Consider the following 19058-nt stretch of genomic DNA (forward strand, 5'->3'; position numbering starts at 1 on the left):
AAGATATCTGAAAAAACATCCTTAAGTTGCTCAGCACACCCCTTCACCACACACCCAGGAATCCCATCCGGTCCCACCGCCTTGCGTGGGTTGACGCTGGCGAAGGCCCTCTTTACCCCAGCTGCCGACAGCTGCAGCCTCTGCTCGCTGGGAGATGGTGGGGGGATCTGTGCCTCGGTGGTGTTGTCGACCTCAAACCGTGCATAAAAGTCATTGAGTCTGTCTGGTAGTGAGGGGTCGTTGTGGCCAACCTGCTGGGAGGGGGGCTTATAATCAGACAGTGTCCTAAAGCCCTGCCACAAGCGTCTGGGGTCGTTGTTGTTCGTGAAGTAGCCGTTGAGTGTCTGCCCATACAGCCGCTTCGCGTCCCTGATGCCCCGAGCCAGGTTGTTTTTTGCCAGCTTAAACGCTGCAGTGTCCCCAGATTGAAATGCCACATCTCGAGCCCTCAACAGTGTGTAGACATCTCTGGTCAGCCAAGGTTTCTGATTGGCTCTCTTCCTAATGGTCTTAACCTCCGTCACGTCCTCAATACATTTATTGATGTATCCAATGACAGTCTCTGTATACTCATCCAGGTTGACAACATTGTCATATGTTGCTGCCTCCTTAAATATGTCCCACTGTGTGTCTTCAAAACAATCTTGCAGTGCTGGGATTGCCTCCTGTGGCCACATTCTAACCTCCTTCAGTTCTGCTCTGCTCTGCTTCACCCTGGGTCTATAAATAGGTGTGAGCATTACAGCTGCATGGTCAGAAGAGCCAATATTGGGGAGGGGGGCTGTTGGTGTACACATGATCTAATGTGTTGTTGCCCCTCGTCGCACAGTCAACATGCTGATAGAATTTTGGTAACACAGTTTTGAGACTTGCCTGGTTGAAGTCCCCAGCTATCACAAAAAAAGCGTCGGGATGCGCCGTCTGCTGCGCATTGATGTTGTTGTAAAGTAGTCCCATCGCTTCCTTCACATTAGCCTCCGGTGGCACATAGACCGCTACAATGATGACGGCCGTCAGCTCCCGTGGCAGATAGAACGGTCGACAGTTTACAATCATGAGCTCTACTTGTGGTGAGCAGTGTGTCGATACCACCCTGTTTATGTAGACAGCCAGACCGCCGGACCGCCTCAGCTTACCAGCCGAGGCTAGCACTCTGTCAGCCCTAAATAGTGACAGCCCGTCCAGATGAATTGCGTCGTCCGTTATATTCTGGTCGAGCCAGGTCTCCGTGTAGACGGTGGCACAGCAGTCTCTCATGCTCTGCTTAGAAGCTCTCAAAAGCCTGATGTAATCCATTTGATGAAACCAGTTTTGATGATGGATGTAGTTTATTGTATGCGTGTGATGTCTCCAACAAGGACATAATTAATCAGCGTCGTCAGGAGAAATTAAGGGACACATTTTACTTGCAGTTGTATGATATGCACGTGCATGTGTGTGTGTGTGTGTGTGTGTCTGTGTCTGTGTCTGTGTCTGTGTGTGTGTGTGTGTGTGTGTGTGTGTGTGTGTCTGTGTCTGTGTCTGTGTGTGTGTCTGTGTGTGTGTCTCCAGAGGAAGGATCAAACATCTGGATGTTGTGACGTTGCTGCGGAGGATTCAACCTCCTCTTGGCTTCGGTAAACTCTGTCCACACAGAGTGGCTTGCAAGGTAACTATAACTGATCATGACAGCTATTGGTTCCATTATAATGTTAGCGGTGATGATCAATTTACTGCAACAGCTGTGTGTGTGTGTGTGTGTGTGTGTGTGTGTGTGTGTGTGTGTGTGTGTGTGTGTGTGTGTGTGTGTGTGTGCGTGTGCGTGTGCGTGTGCGTGTGCGTGCGCGTGCATGCGTGTGCGTGTGCGTGTGTGTGTGTGTGTGCCTGTGTGTGCGTGTGTGCGTGTGTGCGTGCGCACAGCGCCTGGTATCCATGAACATGCCTCTGAACAGTGATGGGACAGTCATGTTCAACGCTACGCTGTTTGCACTCGTTAGAACGGCTTTGCGCATCAAGACTGACGGTAAGACGCACAAACACATACATTCACATACAGTACAGTAGACTCACATAAACATACATTCACATACAGTACAGTAGACTCACAGAAACATACATTCACACACAGTACAGTAGACTCACAGAAACATACATTCACATACAGTACAGTAGACTCACAGAAACATGTGTCCACGACTGTGGTTGCTGAAGAGTCTAGAGAAGTGTCTGGATTAGGGATAACCTGCACCTTTGACCCTAGCCTAGAGTAGGGCGTTAAGCAACTAGTCAACTAGTAAATACACTAGTCGGCCTTGTTGGGACTAGTTGATAAGTGTAAAAATAGTCACCAATGTACACAGTTTTTAAATGTACACATATTTATTCCCCCCCCCCCCCCCCCAAAAAAAAAGGTCGACTAGTAAACTAGGCAACTAGGAAAAATGACTAGAAGTGAATGCCCTGGCCTAGAGGAAGCTTTTATGACCATTGTCATAAGAAAAACACCCCTACATACCATCTCAGAGCTGGGCTATTGGTGTGTAGAAAAACACCCCTACATACCATCTCAGAGCTGGGCTATTGGTGTGTAGAAAAACACCCCTACATACCATCTCAGAGCTGGGCTATTGGTGTGTAGAAAAACACCCCTACATACCGTCTCAGAGCTGGGCTATTGGTGTGTAGACTATTTGTCTTTATATTTGGCAGCCTATGGCGTACAGTACGCACAGACTAGTTGTGAGACGGTTCCAACAACTTGGGATGCTAAACAATGAGGCAAAAAGGCTCATGCTAAAATTGACGGAGACGCTGTTACTTATAGCCATAGAGTACTGAGTGACATAATGCCTATTGTACCATGAAAACACATGCCATGATTTTATGAATGTAACCTTAACTATACCTTTAATATTTGTGCCCTTGCATGCTCTCCTTTATGCGAACATGAATACGTTGTTAAAATGTGTGTGTGCCTGCGTGCGTGTGTGTTCATAGGCAACCTAGAACAGGCCAATGAGGAGCTTCGAGCCATCGTGAAGAAAATCTGGAAGAGAACCAGCATGAAGCTGTTGGATCAAGTGGTGCCCCCTGCTGGAGGTATCATGTTACAACACACGAACAGTGCCCCCTGCTGGAGGTATCATGTTACAACAAGTCCCTGGGTGTCTGGTAAAGATGTGATTGGAAGAACGCTCGACCACATGTTGGTGCCCAAGGGCGAAGTCGTGTGCACGCATCCGCCTTGTTGACGGCAGACTGCTGGGCGAGCGTTGGCGCTGTGGCATGGGGGGGTCAGATCAACATATGGAATGTTGATCTGACCCCCTCTGATCTGCACGTCCTCTAAAACTGCCTCCCCCTGGCCAGCCGGGGCGCCTGATGGAGGGGAAAGGAACTGGTCGGAATAACGTGTCCCTTCCACGCGCTACGTCCGGCTGGGGAAATCCCCCTCTGTCAGGTGAAAAGAAGCAGCTTGGACTCCTCATGCATAGAAGGAGGCATGAGGTCAGTCCGCTGCCCCCCCAGGTTGGCAGAGGAAGTGTAGCGCCCAGGATTACATTAGATAATTGGCACTGGGTGAAAAGAAAACTGAGTTACAAAATCGTGGGATAAAAATGTAAGTTAAAAAAAAAAAAAAACATGGAATGAATTCTGCACTGGCCATATAAGGAGCATGTATTGAGTGTACTGGGTTTGATGATCAACATATGGAATGTCAGAACAGGTCAGCTCCATATATGGAGATCTAAGGGTGGTAGCGGGGACATTATCTTGATTGTACAGGGTTTGATGAGGGCCGGACCTTAACTTTTGGGCCTGTTGAGAACTCTAGTTTTCGCCGGCTGCCGGGCGCGACTGCACTAATAACTTTGGGGCGGGCCCGTCTAGAGTTTGAGAATATCCCCTTCACAACATTTCAACACCTAGAGCTGGACAGAAGTGGGTGTGACAATGGGAGGGACAATATGTACTTAACTCCACCCACAATGACCACCTTAACCTGACAATTTCGTCAACAGATAAAAACTAGACTAAAATGTTAGGAAGGGACTAGTGGAGATTCAGTATTAGTCAATTTACTTGGTTGCATGCTGAAAATAGATGATCTACAAGCTCAGCTGCGACGCGTTGTGAGCTTGTAGATCGGCTATTTTCAGCAAGTGTAAAATCAGTCATTACGACGGCATCAAGGCCCTCCAAAATACATTCTAGTCGACTAAATCAACTGTAGATTTAGTCGACTAAAACTAGACTAACACTAAAACATTCCAGGTGACTAAAATGTGACTGAAACTAAATGAAAACTATATTGAAGAGACTATGACTAAAACTAAAATCTAAAATTGCCTGCCAAAAACAACAGTGCATTCAACCAGTGGATGACGTCATCATCGTGTTGCCCTCATTTCCAACAACATGACCTCAGCATGGCCTCATTCCCATGCTGTCATGGGAACCAGGCCTATTATACACTCATTAACCTCACAATACATTTAACCGTTTTCAACCTGACTTCTCTATTTTTGGCATGTCATTATAGATTATGTAGATCGGCTATTTTCAGCAAGTATAAAATCAGTCATTACGACGGCGTCAAGGCAAAAAGGGCATTTTGGTCGACTAAATCAACTGTAGATTTGGTCGACTGAAATCCTATGATATTTAGTCGACTAAATCAACTGTAGATTTGGTCGACTGAAATCCTATGATATTTAGTCGACTAAATCAACTGTAGATTTGGTCGACTGAAATCCTATGATATTTAGTCGACTAAATCAACTGTAGATTTGGTCGACTGAAATCCTATGATATTTAGTCGACTAAATCAACTGTAGATTTGGTCGACTGAAATCCTATGATATTTAGTCGACTAAATCAACTGTAGATTTGGTCGACTGAAATCCTATGATATTTAGTCGACTAAATCAACTGTAGATTTGGTCGACTGAAATCCTATGATATTTAGTCGACTAAATCAACTGTAGATTTGGTCGACTGAAATCCTATGATATTTAGTCGACTAAATCAACTGTAGATTTGGTCGACTGAAATCCTATGATATTTAGTCGACTAAATCAACTGTAGATTTGGTCGACTGAAATCCTATGATATTTAGTCGACTAAATCAACTGTAGATTTGGTCGACTGAAATCCTATGATATTTAGTCGACTAAATCAACTGTAGATTTGGTCGACTGAAATCCTATGATATTTAGTGGAAAGGAGACTATGACTAAAAGCTAAACTCCATCATGTGTCCCTGCAGAGACTATGACTGAAAGCTAAACTCCATCATGTCAGTGCCTAACCCTAACCCTAACCCTAACCCTGCAGATGACGAGGTGACCGTAGGGAAGTTCTACGCCACCTTCCTCATACAGGAATACTTCCGCAAGTTCAAGAAGAGGAAGGAACAGGGTCTGGTAGCCAAAGTAGCCCCGAAGACTGCCCTCTCTCTGCAGGTACAGTACAGTACAGTACAGTACAGTACAGTACAGTACAGTACAGTACAGTACAGTACAGTACAGTACAGTACAGTACAGTACAGTACAGTACAGTACAGTACAGTACAGTACCCATGCACGCACGCACGCATTGTTTTTACTGTATCATATATATCTACGTGTCAGGCTGGCCTGCGGACCCTCCATGACATCGGTCCGGAGATTCGGAGGGCGATCTCGGGGGACCTGACTGTGGAGGAGGACTGTGACAAAGGTCTGAAGGAGACCGTCTCTGCTGCGTCTGAGGACGACATCTTCAGAGTGAAGGTCCCACGCACGCACGCACGCACGCATGCACGTTATTTGACTTAAGTTATAGGAGTAGATCAACATAACATCAACATAATTCAATTAATAAATACGAATAAATATATAAAAGTTAAATCTAAATGAAGAAGTGCTATTTCGAATAATAATAATAATAATAATAATAATAAAGGTTTGCTTGTTTGTATTGGGGACAAGTTTATGGACCGCAGGTTCTGTGTCAGAGTAGATTTATGGAGGAGAGGTACCTGAGAGGTATTTTAGACCCAGGGCGTTTCGACATTTGTAGGTGAGAAGGAGGAGTTTGTAATAATTGATGTGGAACTTAAAGGGACACTTCACCCTTTTTGCAAAAAGATATATGTTAATGGCGTTTAGAAGCTTTAGAACACTTTCCTGGGGTCTTTATGTGTGTAATATATGGTTTTAGATATTTTAGATTGTAGCAGTGAGCCCTGTGTCTCTGATGTCATGGACACTGGTCTCACTACCTTCCTGGACTACATGTTGTCTCAGTAAGACAGCTCTCCCCCTATCCACAAGGAGGAGCAGTGCACCAAAGAATTATGGGAATTGTAGTCCAGGAAAGTAGTGAGACCAGTGTCCATGACATCAGAGACACTGTGCTCACTGCTACAATCTAAAATATCTAAAACCACACATTACACACATAAAGACCCCCAGGGAAGTGTTCTAAAGCTTCTAAACGTCATTAACATATATCTTTTTGCAAAAAGGGTGAAGTGTCCCTTTAACATAGGAAGCCAGTGCAGTTGTTTATGGGTCGGGTGGGTGAGGACTCTGGCAGCTGAGTTTTGAACATACTGGAGCCTAATCCAGGTACTTTGTTTGGGAGTCCCAAACAGGACTCCATTTGAAGTAGTCCAGCTGTAGTTATTATTTCGAGTGTAAGCTCTTGGTCAGACATGTCTGATGGTTTAATATATTTTATGGGAGCAGTTTTGTTGTTGTTTTTTCCTGCATGTGAAATACTGTATATATCTGTCATAGACGCATCAATGTCAATGTCTGAGTTTGGATGTCAAGTTTTCATTCTGGATCATATCAGTCATTATATCAGTTTAATGACAAATTATTAATGCGTTTCTGTGAACCATATCTCTCTCTCTATGTCTCTCTCTCTCTCTCTCTCTCTCTCTCCCCCCCCCGGCGCAGCGCCCGGGTGGCGGCCTGTTCGGCAACCACGTCAACTACTACAACCCCAGCGAGGGGGGCGGGGGGCGGGGCGGCAGCGGGACGGCGTTCCCGCAGTCCTTCGCCACCCAGCGGCCGCTGCACGTCAGCCAGAAGGGGTCGCCATGCGAGGGGGAGAGCCCCTCCCATGAGAAGCTGATGGACTCCACCACCTTCGCGCCGTCGTCCTACTCCTCTTCTGGCTCCAACGCCAACATCAACAATGCCAACAACACTGGCATGGTGGTGGGGGGGCAGGGAGGCGGTGGGTGCGGCGGTGGTGGAGGGGGCGTCGGCCGCTTCCCCGGCCAACAGCCGCCGTCCTCCGTCAGCGGCGCCGTGGACGGCGGGCACGGCGCCGGCGACCAGCCGCTCACGCCCGTCCTGCTGCCGGCGCGCTCCGCCTGGTGCTTCCCCCCGAAGAGGTCAGTGTTCCGCTCAGCGTTCCGTGTAGAGTCACCGGAGTCGGTGATGTGTACGACTGTTTAGGCCTTCCACATCCTGCCTATTGTAGCTCTCCCTCCACCGGAGGCGGAGCTACAATGGTCTATTGTAGCTCTCCCTCCACCGGAGGCGGAGCTACAATGGTCTCTATTGTAGCTCTCCCTCCACCGGAGGCGGAGCTACAATGGTCTCTATTGTAGCTCTCCCTCCACCGGAGGCGGAGCTACAATGGTCTCTATTGTAGCTCTCCCTCCACCGGAGGCGGAGCTACAATGTTCTATTGTAGCTCTCCCTCCACCGGAGGCGGAGCTACAATGTTCTATTGTAGCTCTCCCTCCACCGGAGGCGGAGCTACAATGGTCTATTGTAGCTCTCCCTCCACCGGAGGCGGAGCTACAATAGGCAGGATTTGGAACGCCGTCGATGCCAGTGGTGGAAAAGTAACCAAGTACATTTTGCTTAAGTAAAATGTTTAGCTGTAGGTCAGTAGACTACTGACCTACTACTGACCAGTAGTCTACTGACCTACTGACCAGTAGACTACTGACCTACTGACCAGTAGACTACTGACCTACTACTGACCAGTAGTCTACTGACCTACTGACCTACTGACCTACTGACCAGTAGTCTACTGACCTACTGACCAGTAGTCTACTGACCTACTGACCAGTAGTCTACTGACCTACTGACCAGTAGTCTACTGACCTACTGACCTACTGACCAGTAGTCTACTGACCTACTGACCAGTAGACTACTGACCTACTACTGACCAGTAGACTACTGACCTACTGACCAGTAGACTACTGACCTACTACTGACCAGTAGTTTACTGACCTACTACTGACCAGTAGTCTACTGACCTACTGACCAGTAGACTACTGACCTACTACTGACCAGTAGTCTACTGACCTACTGACCAGTAGACTACTGACCTACTACTGACCAGTAGACTACTGACCAGTAGACTACTGACCTACTACTGACCAGTAGTCTACTGACCTACTACTGACCAGTAGTCTACTGACCAGTAGACTACTGACCTACTACTGACCAGTAGACTACTGACCTACTACTGACCAGTAGTCTACTGACCTACTACTGACCAGTAGACTACTGACCTACTACTGACCAGTAGACTACTGACCTACTGACCAGTAGACTACTGACCTACTGACCAGTAGTCTACTGACCTACTGACCAGTAGTCTACTGACCTACTGACCAGTAGTCTACTGACCTACTACTGACCAGTAGACTACTGACCTACTACTGACCAGTAGTCTACTGACCTACTGACCAGTAGACTACTGACCTACTACTGACCAGTAGTCTACTGACCTACTGACCAGTAGACTACTGACCTACTGACCAGTAGTCTACTGACCTACTACTGACCAGTAGACTACTGACCTACTACTGACCAGTAGACTACTGACCAGTAGACTACTGACCTACTGACCAGTAGTCTACTGACCTACTGACCAGTAGTCTACTGACCTACTGACCAGTAGTCTACTGACCTACTGACCAGTAGTCTACTGACCTACTACTGACCAGTAGACTACTGACCTACTACTGACCAGTAGTCTACTGACCTACTGACCAGTAGACTACTGACCTACTACTGACCAGTAGTCTACTGACCTACTGACCAGTAGACTACTGACCTACTGACCAGTAGTCTACTGACCTACTACTGACCAGTAGACTACTGACCTACTACTGACCAGTAGACTACTGACCTACTACTGACCAGTAGACTACTGACCTACTACTGACCAGTAGTCTACTGACCTACTGACCAGTAGACTACTGACCTACTACTGACCAGTAGTCTACTGACCTACTGACCAGTAGACTACTGACCTACTACTGACCAGTAGACTACTGACCTACTACTGACCAGTAGACTACTGACCAGTAGACTACTGACCTACTACTGACCAGTAGTCTACTGACCTACTACTGACCAGTAGTCTACTGACCAGTAGACTACTGACCTACTACTGACCAGTAGTATACTGATCTACTGTGCAGTACTATATTGTACAGTACAGTACCTTGTACGGTACTGTACAGTACAGTACTGTACTGTACTGTACAGTACAGTACCTTGTACGGTACTGTACAATATAGTACAGTGCCAGTACAATGTAGTGTTTTCTCTTCTCTCTCTCTTTTAGCCCCTCAGTGTCTCAGCTTGTTCAGAATATATTTTTTGGTTTCTTTTACCTTATGTTCATTTTCTTCTTTCTTTCTTTCTTTCTTTCTTTCTTTCTTTCTTTCTTTCTTTCTTTCTTACTCTTTTTTTCCCCTTGTTGTTGTTGTTTTCTGGTGGCGAGCAGGACGTGTTTTTTTGACGCCTTCATGCGGTATGTTACCATAATGGGGAGAGAGAGAGAGAGAGAGAGAGAGAGAGAGAGAATGATTGTGGCGTGCGTACGTGCATGCGTGCGTGTGTGCGTGCGTGATGACGTGATTCCTACCATCACAGTCCTGGTGGTATTTCCTGCTTCATTAACACCGGTTGCTATGCACCATGCCGCTTTAGTTGCTATGGCGATAGCGTACTGTCCACAAACATCGCCACCACATTCGCCCACCACACAGAATGCACTCACTGCTGCAACCTTACCAAACCTGCTCTATCAGAGGCTCTGGTTGCACTGCTGCAACCTTTACCAAACCTGCTCTAACAGAGGCTCTGGTTGCACTGCTGCAACCTTACCAAACCTGCTCTATCAGAGGCTCTGGTTGCACTGCTGCAACCTTACCAAACCTGCTCTATCAGAGGCTCTGGTTGCACTGCTGCAACTTGACTATAGAGTGCCGAACTCCTGACGTCACTCACTCGTCCCCTCCATTCCCCCCCTGGTTCACGGACGTCATTTCTCTATGGAGAATAACATGGGCTCATCTTAAAATCGTTTCATATAAGCACTGTGGTCCAAAAATAAACAAGCTGTCTCTTTGTTATTGTCAGGGAGGTGTCTCTGTATCGTTTGCGACATCATACATATATGATGCTTTTAGCGAAAATTGTACTAATTCAGTAGCAGTAACAATAGCGTTTTCTCTCAGTCAGTTGATTCTTCATATCCATATGTGACCAGATTTGACTGATAGCCTGCCATTGTGCAACCTCCAGCTTTTTTTTTTGTTTATCCAAAATGAGTTAAGGCAGAGGCAGACTCTTCACATACTAGAGCATGTCTGAAATAAATGTAAATATAAAATAACTGCTTAAACATGTAGCTACAGGTAGGTGTAATGTTAGAGACCACAGAAGTGAACCTTTCAAGCCTGTTTTCTCAACTCGCTGTTTTCTGCAAGACATTACTCTCCAAAACTGGTGGGTCAAACTGAACAACCAATATGTCAGTTTGAAGCTACTATATGATTCCCTGCTTTCACATGACATGAAAAACCGAAAATTAAACAAGGCAGTCCCTCAGTCAAATCTGGACACATTATGAGTGCAGCGGCCTGGATGATTTGTTTATTTTTCAAACATAGTTCTAATATGAGGCGATCTAATTTACAATGCAAATAAAAAGTACATGAACCAGTGGATTTGCGCCCCTCTATACCGATATTGACGTCAGACTTCGGTGCTTTCTACAGTACCTATACTCTATCAGAGGTTCTGGCTGCTGAGGCTCAACTCACACATGCGCTTCAGCCAAAGCACCTGAAACCCAAGTCCGAGGCTAACAGACACATACCATTTGCCGTGATGTCTCGCGGGGCTGTGGGCAGTGCAGGCGGGGCGGGCCGGCCCGGCACAGTGCTTGTTCTCCGCTGTGTATGGTTTGTTTGACTTGACGTTTCAATGTTTGGCTCACTGACAGAAAACTACAAGCCGCAAATGGCCGCCATGATGGTGCCAACGCATGGCACTGTTTTTGGCACGCATTCCTGGTTCGTCAATGTCGAACAAGCGGCGCTTCATGGTACTCATATAGCCTTTTTGTTTTCAAAAGGAAAGACAAAAAGCACGGGAGAGCACCCTCTGGAAATGTGGCATTGGAGCCTTGATGCCCTGCACCTGTATGCAGTCTCTCTCTCTCTCTCTCTCTCTCTCTCTCTCTCTCACACACACGTGTGCACACACACACACACACACACACACACACACACACACACACACACACACACTTATTTTCTCATTAGTAAAAAAAGACAAAAAAAATCTATTAATATCGTTAGAATTCCTCATTTATTTATTAGGCATGTTATCTATAGAGCAGAAAGAGAAATGGAAACGGCTTTCTGTTGCAACGTGATGCATCACTGGAGAAGGACGATAAGAATTACGACAATGTTTCTTTAAAGCGTGAATTCTGCTAGTCTATATGAAACATCTGAGATTCTAAGCGTGTTTTCCCCCATCATCTACAGTATGACCTACATGGTGCAGAACCCATTTTGAATCACACATGTTTCATGTACTGTAGCACTAGATTCTAGGTCACCATTTCCATCTCTGATGCATTTGGCTAGCTCACCAGGATACTTACCGCCCCTGCATCTTTCTTTTGTACATCCACATATTCATAAGCGGATTATGAGACAATGGGCCCCTGCGCTACAGACCTGCCGTCAACGCCACAATAACCATGTTCAACTGCAGGGGAGGATCTACAGCGCACATGCAGAGGCTTACACAGAACGCCAACAAACCTGCATCTCAACAGGGTTTTTAGAGATCGCTTCAAACGGGACCCTGCATGGATTCCAGGCTAGATCGATGCAGCCCTCGTGATCGATGTTCATGTTGGCTCCCACAGCACCACCTGCTAACTCAATATTCTCACTCAAATTGTACTGGTGATCAGTCGGGACAAAGTCTGACCACGGGTCACTCATTTGAGGCGATGTGAATGCCCTGTCCGTTGTTCCACCCACAGTCCCAGTCCAACACTGAATTGCTATTATCCTGTAGCTTAGCTTTAACTTTAGCCCCGTTAGGCACCTCGGAGCCGCTATAGGCAAATTCCGCTTCTGAACCAGTTCACAATCATTTGTCTCCATCAGCTTGCGACGTGACAGGATAGGGTGCAGAAGTGTTCAGATCTGTCCCAACTAGTCGCCCGTTTGGTGCAATTAAGGGGTGTGGCAATTATGCATTGGGCTGGCTGGGAGAGTGACCGGCCAGCCTCGATCTCCTTGTTGCAACAGTTAATGTCACGAACTGACTAAACATCCAAACGCATCTTGTTGAGTGTAGCGTTCCTTTAAATCAGTGGTTCTCAACCTGTGGGCATGCATGGGACCACTGGTGGGCCATGAGGGTATTGCAAGTGGCCCCTGCACAAATCATTATATTGATAATGCAACATTAAATTATAGAAAATAAAATGTATATGCAATTTTTTATCTTCAAAACCTTGAAAGGGGAGTTTTCATTACCGATGAATAGGAATACTGTGTTAGTTCCATTGACACAATATAACTAATACCTAATGACCCTAATTATAATGTAACCATTAAGGATGTCTCGATCTGATCACCTGATCGGAAATCCGGGCCGATCACCAGTGGCGTGCACAGCTAGACACTAGGGGGTGCTAGAGCACCCTTTTATTTTATTTTTTTCTTATTTTGTACAGTGTACACCATGGTGACATACTGACATTGATCAATTCTTGATAAAAAGCTTCTAATATATTATTTAGGCCCCACAATCTATACATCTCACACAATTAACCCATTCAAATTCTTCTAAATCCTCAGTTTTCTGAAATAAATATTTTCACGATTTTTAAAAAATAGCTAAATTATAACATTAAAACACCAAAAGGGGTTCCCACCCAAAATGGGTTAAGGCAACCGGCCGGTTCCACGCGCTGCACAAGGTGCCGATCACGTCCTTTTCAAATGATGGGATTCGGATTGGGAGCAACAACAAAACAATACGTAATAAACATGCTCTGGAAATGCACGCGGCTCACCCATTCAGTGGTCAGGTGGGTGGGCTCACCCATTCAGTGGTCAGGTGGGTGGGCTCACCCATTCAGTGGTCAGGTGGGTGGGCTCACCCATTCAGTGGTCAGGTGGGTGGGCTCACCCATTCAGTGGTCAGGTGGGTGGGCTCACCCATTCAGTGGTCAGGTGGGTGGGCTCACCCATTCAGTGGTCAGGTGGGTGGGCTCACCCATTCAGTGGTCAGGTGGGTGGGCCCTGGTCCAGAAAAGGTTGAGAACATAAGTATAACATAAGTATAATGCATAACAAGCAGTATTAGAACATAATGGCGTCTCTTAGATGTGACCTCCTTAATCTGCAGATGTTAACCCATTCTGAACGGGCACCCATTTTGGTGTCAGCATCATGTTATGCTTTAACTATTGAAAAACAGCAGATCTACAAGCTCATATCGCGCCACCGAGTGGCGCGATACGAGCTTGTAGGTCTGCTATTTTTTGAAAAATCGAAGAACGACTGACATTTTCTAGAATCTGATCTCGGGTCAGAATGGGTTCATCAGACCAGTGTGTGTCCGGCGGAAACCTCGTATGAATCTGATCTCAGGTCAGAATGGGTTAAACGATCCAATGAAGTTGCTCTAATAGTGTTGGCCCTCATAATAAGCTTTTAGACATCATTTACAGATCACATCGATCGCCACTAATGCTGCCAGGCATGTAGCTTCTAACATCTAAGCCTTTAAGCCAATTCTATACGTACCATGACGGTGTCACTTGCCAAGCACATCTACAAGCCAATAAGCCTAGCTTGTAGATCAGTCATTTTTGGCTAGCGACTCGCATGGGCAATGGTATTAACCACTTAATCCCTGCCATCCCAATTTTGGGCATGACAAAATGGCAGATCTACGAGTTCTCAACGTGTCGCGATGTGACACTTTGTGAGTGAACTTGCAGATTGTCTATTTCCGAAATAATTTAGATAGTTTTTTTTTTGTGGTTAAGTGGTTAAATTAAGCTTTACTTCTAAACTCTCTTCCATCTCTTTTCTTTCTTTTTTATCAACATGCGTTGCGTCATCCTCTTCCTCCTCTATTGCTAGTCGTCTAAAGTCAAATCCTCACTGTTCGTTTAACTCTGAGAATTAAAAAATGGACCCAAATGGACCCAATAAGGGTGCGGTCACACAGAACTTTAATTCTGCCTACAGTCCCATTCTGTTGGTCTGCTCCAGGCTGAAAGGTACCTTTCAAAACCTTTCATGTGAAAGGTACCTCTGGAAGCCACACCTGCGGGCGGATTCCGCCAATGCTTTTCAATGGGAAGGAGAAAAAAGACAAGCTCTGTTCCCATTGAAAAGCATCGGCAGAATCCGCCCTCATAGGCAGAAATAAACTTCGGTGTGACCTCACCCTGAAAAAGTTCCTAAAACTCGATTTTTAGCTTTTATTCTCTGTTTGTGATTCTGTTTTTTCCTTCTTTTTAAGCATCCATAATTTTCTCTCTAGTTCATAACGTCCATGTATATGTTTTGTATTCTCCTTCCTTCTCGGTGTGGTAAACAGTAAGACTCACTGGAACAGTCTCGTATATTAATGACGCTTCTCTTCATGCTTGTCTGTCTGTCTGTCTGTCCAACTGTCTATCTGTATGCCTGTTTGTGTATGTGTTTACTATGTGTGTGTGTGTGTGTGCACGTGCGTTGCGTGCGTGCGTTGCGTGCGTGCGTGCGTTGCGTGCGTTGCGTTGCGTGCGTGCGTTGCGTGCGTGCGTGCGTTGCGTGCGTGCGTTGCGTTGCGTGCGTGCGTTGCGTGCGTGCGTTGCGTGCGTGCGTTGCGTTGCGTGCGTGCGTTGCGTGCGTGCGTTGCGTGCGTGCGTTGCGTGCGTGCGTTGCGTTGCGTGCGTGCGTTGCGTGCGTGCGTTGCGTGCGTGCGTTGCGTGCGTTGTGTGCAACAATATTACACGTGTGCAGCTCGGACTCAACTGACAGCCGGCTGCCAATCATCCGAAGGGGGGAGGGGTCAACAGAGGAGACGTATGACGAGAGCTACAGCGATGACCGGGGTTACCATGACGACGACCACTCACTGTCCTCCGACATGTACTACTGCTCTCTCACACACGCACGCACGGACGCACACACGCACACACGCACACACGCACGCACACACGCACACGAGTACAGATACAGTATGCAGACAGAAAGATATCTATCTGACTGACACATTCCTGTGTGTGTGTGTGTGTGTGTGTGTGTGTGTGTGTGTGTGTGTGTGTGTGTGTGTGTGTGTGTGTGTGTGTGTGTGTGTGTGTGTGTGTGTGCGTGTGTGTGTGTGTGTGTGTGTGTGTGTGCGTGCCAGGCTGGTCTATCATGATGACAAGTGTAAACAACTCTCTCCGATGGAGGGAGGACAAGAGGAGGAGAGGAGAGGAGGCTGGCAGTCTCCTAGGAGAGTGTTTCTCTGTCCTAGCACCCTGGGTGAGCACACACACACACACACACACATGCACATGCACGCACACTAGGGCTGTCCCCGACTAAGGATTTGTATAGTCGACTGATAGATGAATAAATTTGCTGTTAGTCGACTAATAGTCGACTGAGCAAAAAAAAATAAAAAAAATATTTTCCCAAAAAATTTTATATAAAAATTTACAAAGATATACAAAAATATTGTATTATTCCACTAGGTCTGTGGGGGACAAACACATTTGAACATTCTGACTGTTCAAATCTCCAATGTGCATGTGGAGTGTGTCTGCCTGTGACTTGAATCGCACAGTGCAAAAAGAAAAGTTTTTTTGTGAACAACTGAGAGGCTTGTCATTAGCCAGATTGAGCACAGCAGGTGAGATTGAGATTCTGGAGTCTATCAGGCCAGCGCACTGTGCGATTCAAGTCACAGGCAGTGGCACATTGCCACACAGGCAGACACACTCCACATGCACATTGGAGATTTGAACAGTCAGAATGTTCAAATGTGTTTATGTCCCCCACAGACCTAGTGGAATAATACAATATTTTTGTATATTTTTGTAAATATTGTAATTTTATATACAATTTTTTGGGGCAGTCGACTAAGAGGTGGTCAGTCGACTGAGACCCGTTCCGATCGATTAGTCGACTATTCGACTAATCGAGGTCAGCCCTAACGCACACACACACACACACACACACACACCACTACGACGTTGCTGATGGCCGGGGAGGATGTTCAGACGTGTGCTCAATAAACTGAAGTCCAAAACTATATTTATTAGCCGATCTGTCACCTCAGCATTAATACCTCAATAAATAAAGTGATTAGGGATGCATTACACACCCTATGTTTGTTTTAACCTGATTGTTTTATATTGTGTCACTGTTCAGCACTTTGTAACCTTGTTTCGAAAAGTGCTCTATAAATAAAATGTACTTACTTACTTACCCTGGCAGGTGACGTCAAATTAGTAGGCTGCAAACAACAATAAATCATAATATAGCTCTTACACTAATGTTACTGCTTATTGTCTCCACCAGGCCGAAGGCATGTGGGGAGAGTATGTTTTGCACTTCGTCCGTCCGTGTGTCCGTCCGTGTGTCCGTGAACAGCTAATCTCGGCCACCGTTAACCTGGTCGATGCCACATTTTGCACACACACTCCCTGGATGCCAACGATGAACCTCTGCCCCAAACTTTCCAGAACGGCCTGTTATAGCGCCACCAGGAGGCCGCTTTGTGCAAAACAAGTTGCTAATCTCGGCCACCGTTAACCTGGTCGATGCCAAATTTTGCACACACACTCCCTGGATGCCAACGATGAACCTCTGCCCCAAACTTTCCAGAACGGCCTGTTATAGCGCCACCAGGAGGCCGCTTTGTGCAAAACAAGTTTTTGCACAGTACACCTACAGATTTTGTCCAAACATCGCGCAAATTGGTACACAGTCTCTCTAGACGAAACGGGTCTTTCAGATTTCTCAGACTCCATCCTGATTGGTTAAGATTGCCTTCCAAAGTTCACAGGAGTGCTCAGTTTCAAACAAAATGCTGCAAATCATGAACACATCGCGTGATTTCCGTGAAATTGTGCACGCACATTCCCACTAGGCCGAGGACGAAATGCCACATGAACAATTTCAACTCAGCCTCAAGGTGGCGCTATAACTGGCCCAAAAGTGTTTTTACCTCTAACTGCACGGATCTGTGGATAACCTGGTGGAGACCTGTGCCCAGAAGGGCACTTTTTCTAGTTTCTCTGTCTCTTGCTGTGTGTGTGTGTGTGTGTGTGTGTGTGTGTGTGTGTGTGTGTGTGTGTGTGTGTGTGTGTGTGTGTGTGTGTGTGTGTGTGCGCGCGTGCGATCAGGTCGGCGGTCGTCCTTCCATCTGGAGTGTTTAAGAAGACAGACGAGGACAGACATCTCTCAGAAGACGGCACTGCCATTACACCTGGTACATCACCAGGTAACTAACACACACACACACACACACACACACACACACAGCTGGCTGTGGTGATATACTTTATTGGACGACAGTTATTGTGCCTCCCTACTACTAATTCATACCGCCTTTCTCCAAAGCGCTTCATAATGTAATGATAAATGGACTGCGTTTGCAATACATAAAACAGTGCCTTTCTCCAATAATGCGCTGCACACACATTCACCCACAGACATCGGAGGATAGTCCCCGATATCATGCAAGGCACCAACCAGCCTGCTCGTCGGGAGCTGGGGATTCAACCGGGAACCTTCCATTTTCTGAGATTCTAATATGCTAAGTTTTGCATTAGTAGTACATTCACCCACTCAAGGACACATTCACACACTAAACTAAACGGCAGAGGAAACCGCATGCAAGACAGCACACCAATTTGCTCATTGGGAGCAGGTAGTTCAGGCAGTTATTGATTACATATTGACAATAAGGAGACAAAAGCAAGACTAATTATCTGGAGACAGACACTAATACATCTAATGTATCTAATCTAAAATCTAATTAAACATAATACTAGTTTTCACTAAACATGATGGCCATCTTCATTCAGAGTGCGAGGCATAAGAGATTATTTATCCCCAAAAAATAGAATAATCAGTCCTGACATTTTACACTGTGCTCAGCTTATTAAAAAACATGAATGGCAAAGAATGAATGCCAAAACCCAAGCTTTGATATGTTAACGAGACACCACTTGCTTGTTAAGTATTAATTCTACTGACAAGTGCTTAGACATACATACTAAAAGCCTTCCTTTCCTCATCCAGGCTCTAGCGGTAGCAGGGTTGAGTCCTCTGATGAGGAGGAGTCACTCCCCGACGCTGTTCAGTCGACTCTGCTCCACTCCTCCCACCAGTCCTACAGGTGAGAGACTCTGCTCCACTCCTCCCACCAGTCCTACAGGTGAGAGATGTCAGATTGAATCACTTCAACCCCAATTCAACCAATATTCTGGCCAGGAGGAGACCATTTGAGCCGCGCTCTGACCTTGTACATCGACTTCTTCTTCTTCTTCTTCTTCTTCTTCTTCTTCTTCTTCTTCCTCTTCCTCTTCCTCTTCTTCTTCTTCTTCTTCTTCTTCTTCTTCTTCTTCTTCCTCTTCCTCTTCCTCTTCCTCTTCCTCTTCCTCTTCCTCTTCCTCTTCCTCTTCTTCTTCTTCTTCTTCTTCTTCTTCTTCTTTCTTCTTCTTCTTCTTCTTCTTCTTCTTCTTCTTCTTCTTCTTCTTCTTCTTCTTCTTCTTCTTCTTCTTCTTCTTCT

The 19058-nt window shown here is 46.1% G+C and overlaps 1 pseudogene across 1 annotated transcript in view; it reads left to right on the forward strand.

Annotated features, from left to right (window-relative positions):
• The window catches only part of LOC310853176 (voltage-dependent L-type calcium channel subunit alpha-1C-like), a 290615-nt pseudogene that overhangs the window by 268924 nt on the left and 2633 nt on the right, over positions 1-19058 (forward strand). Inside the window, exons 26-35 of the transcript XR_014571111.1 lie at positions 1552-1648; positions 1900-2002; positions 2977-3078; positions 5317-5444; positions 5613-5753; positions 6930-7372; positions 15293-15421; positions 15681-15799; positions 17668-17765; positions 18569-18665. The product of XR_014571111.1 is annotated as a voltage-dependent L-type calcium channel subunit alpha-1C-like (transcript). The remainder of the gene's footprint in view (positions 1-1551; positions 1649-1899; positions 2003-2976; positions 3079-5316; positions 5445-5612; positions 5754-6929; positions 7373-15292; positions 15422-15680; positions 15800-17667; positions 17766-18568; positions 18666-19058) is intronic.

The sequence above is a fragment of the Protomyctophum parallelum genome (assembly GCF_964188405.1).
Source record: "Protomyctophum parallelum genome assembly, chromosome: 22".
NCBI lineage: Eukaryota > Metazoa > Chordata > Actinopteri > Myctophiformes > Myctophidae > Protomyctophum > Protomyctophum parallelum.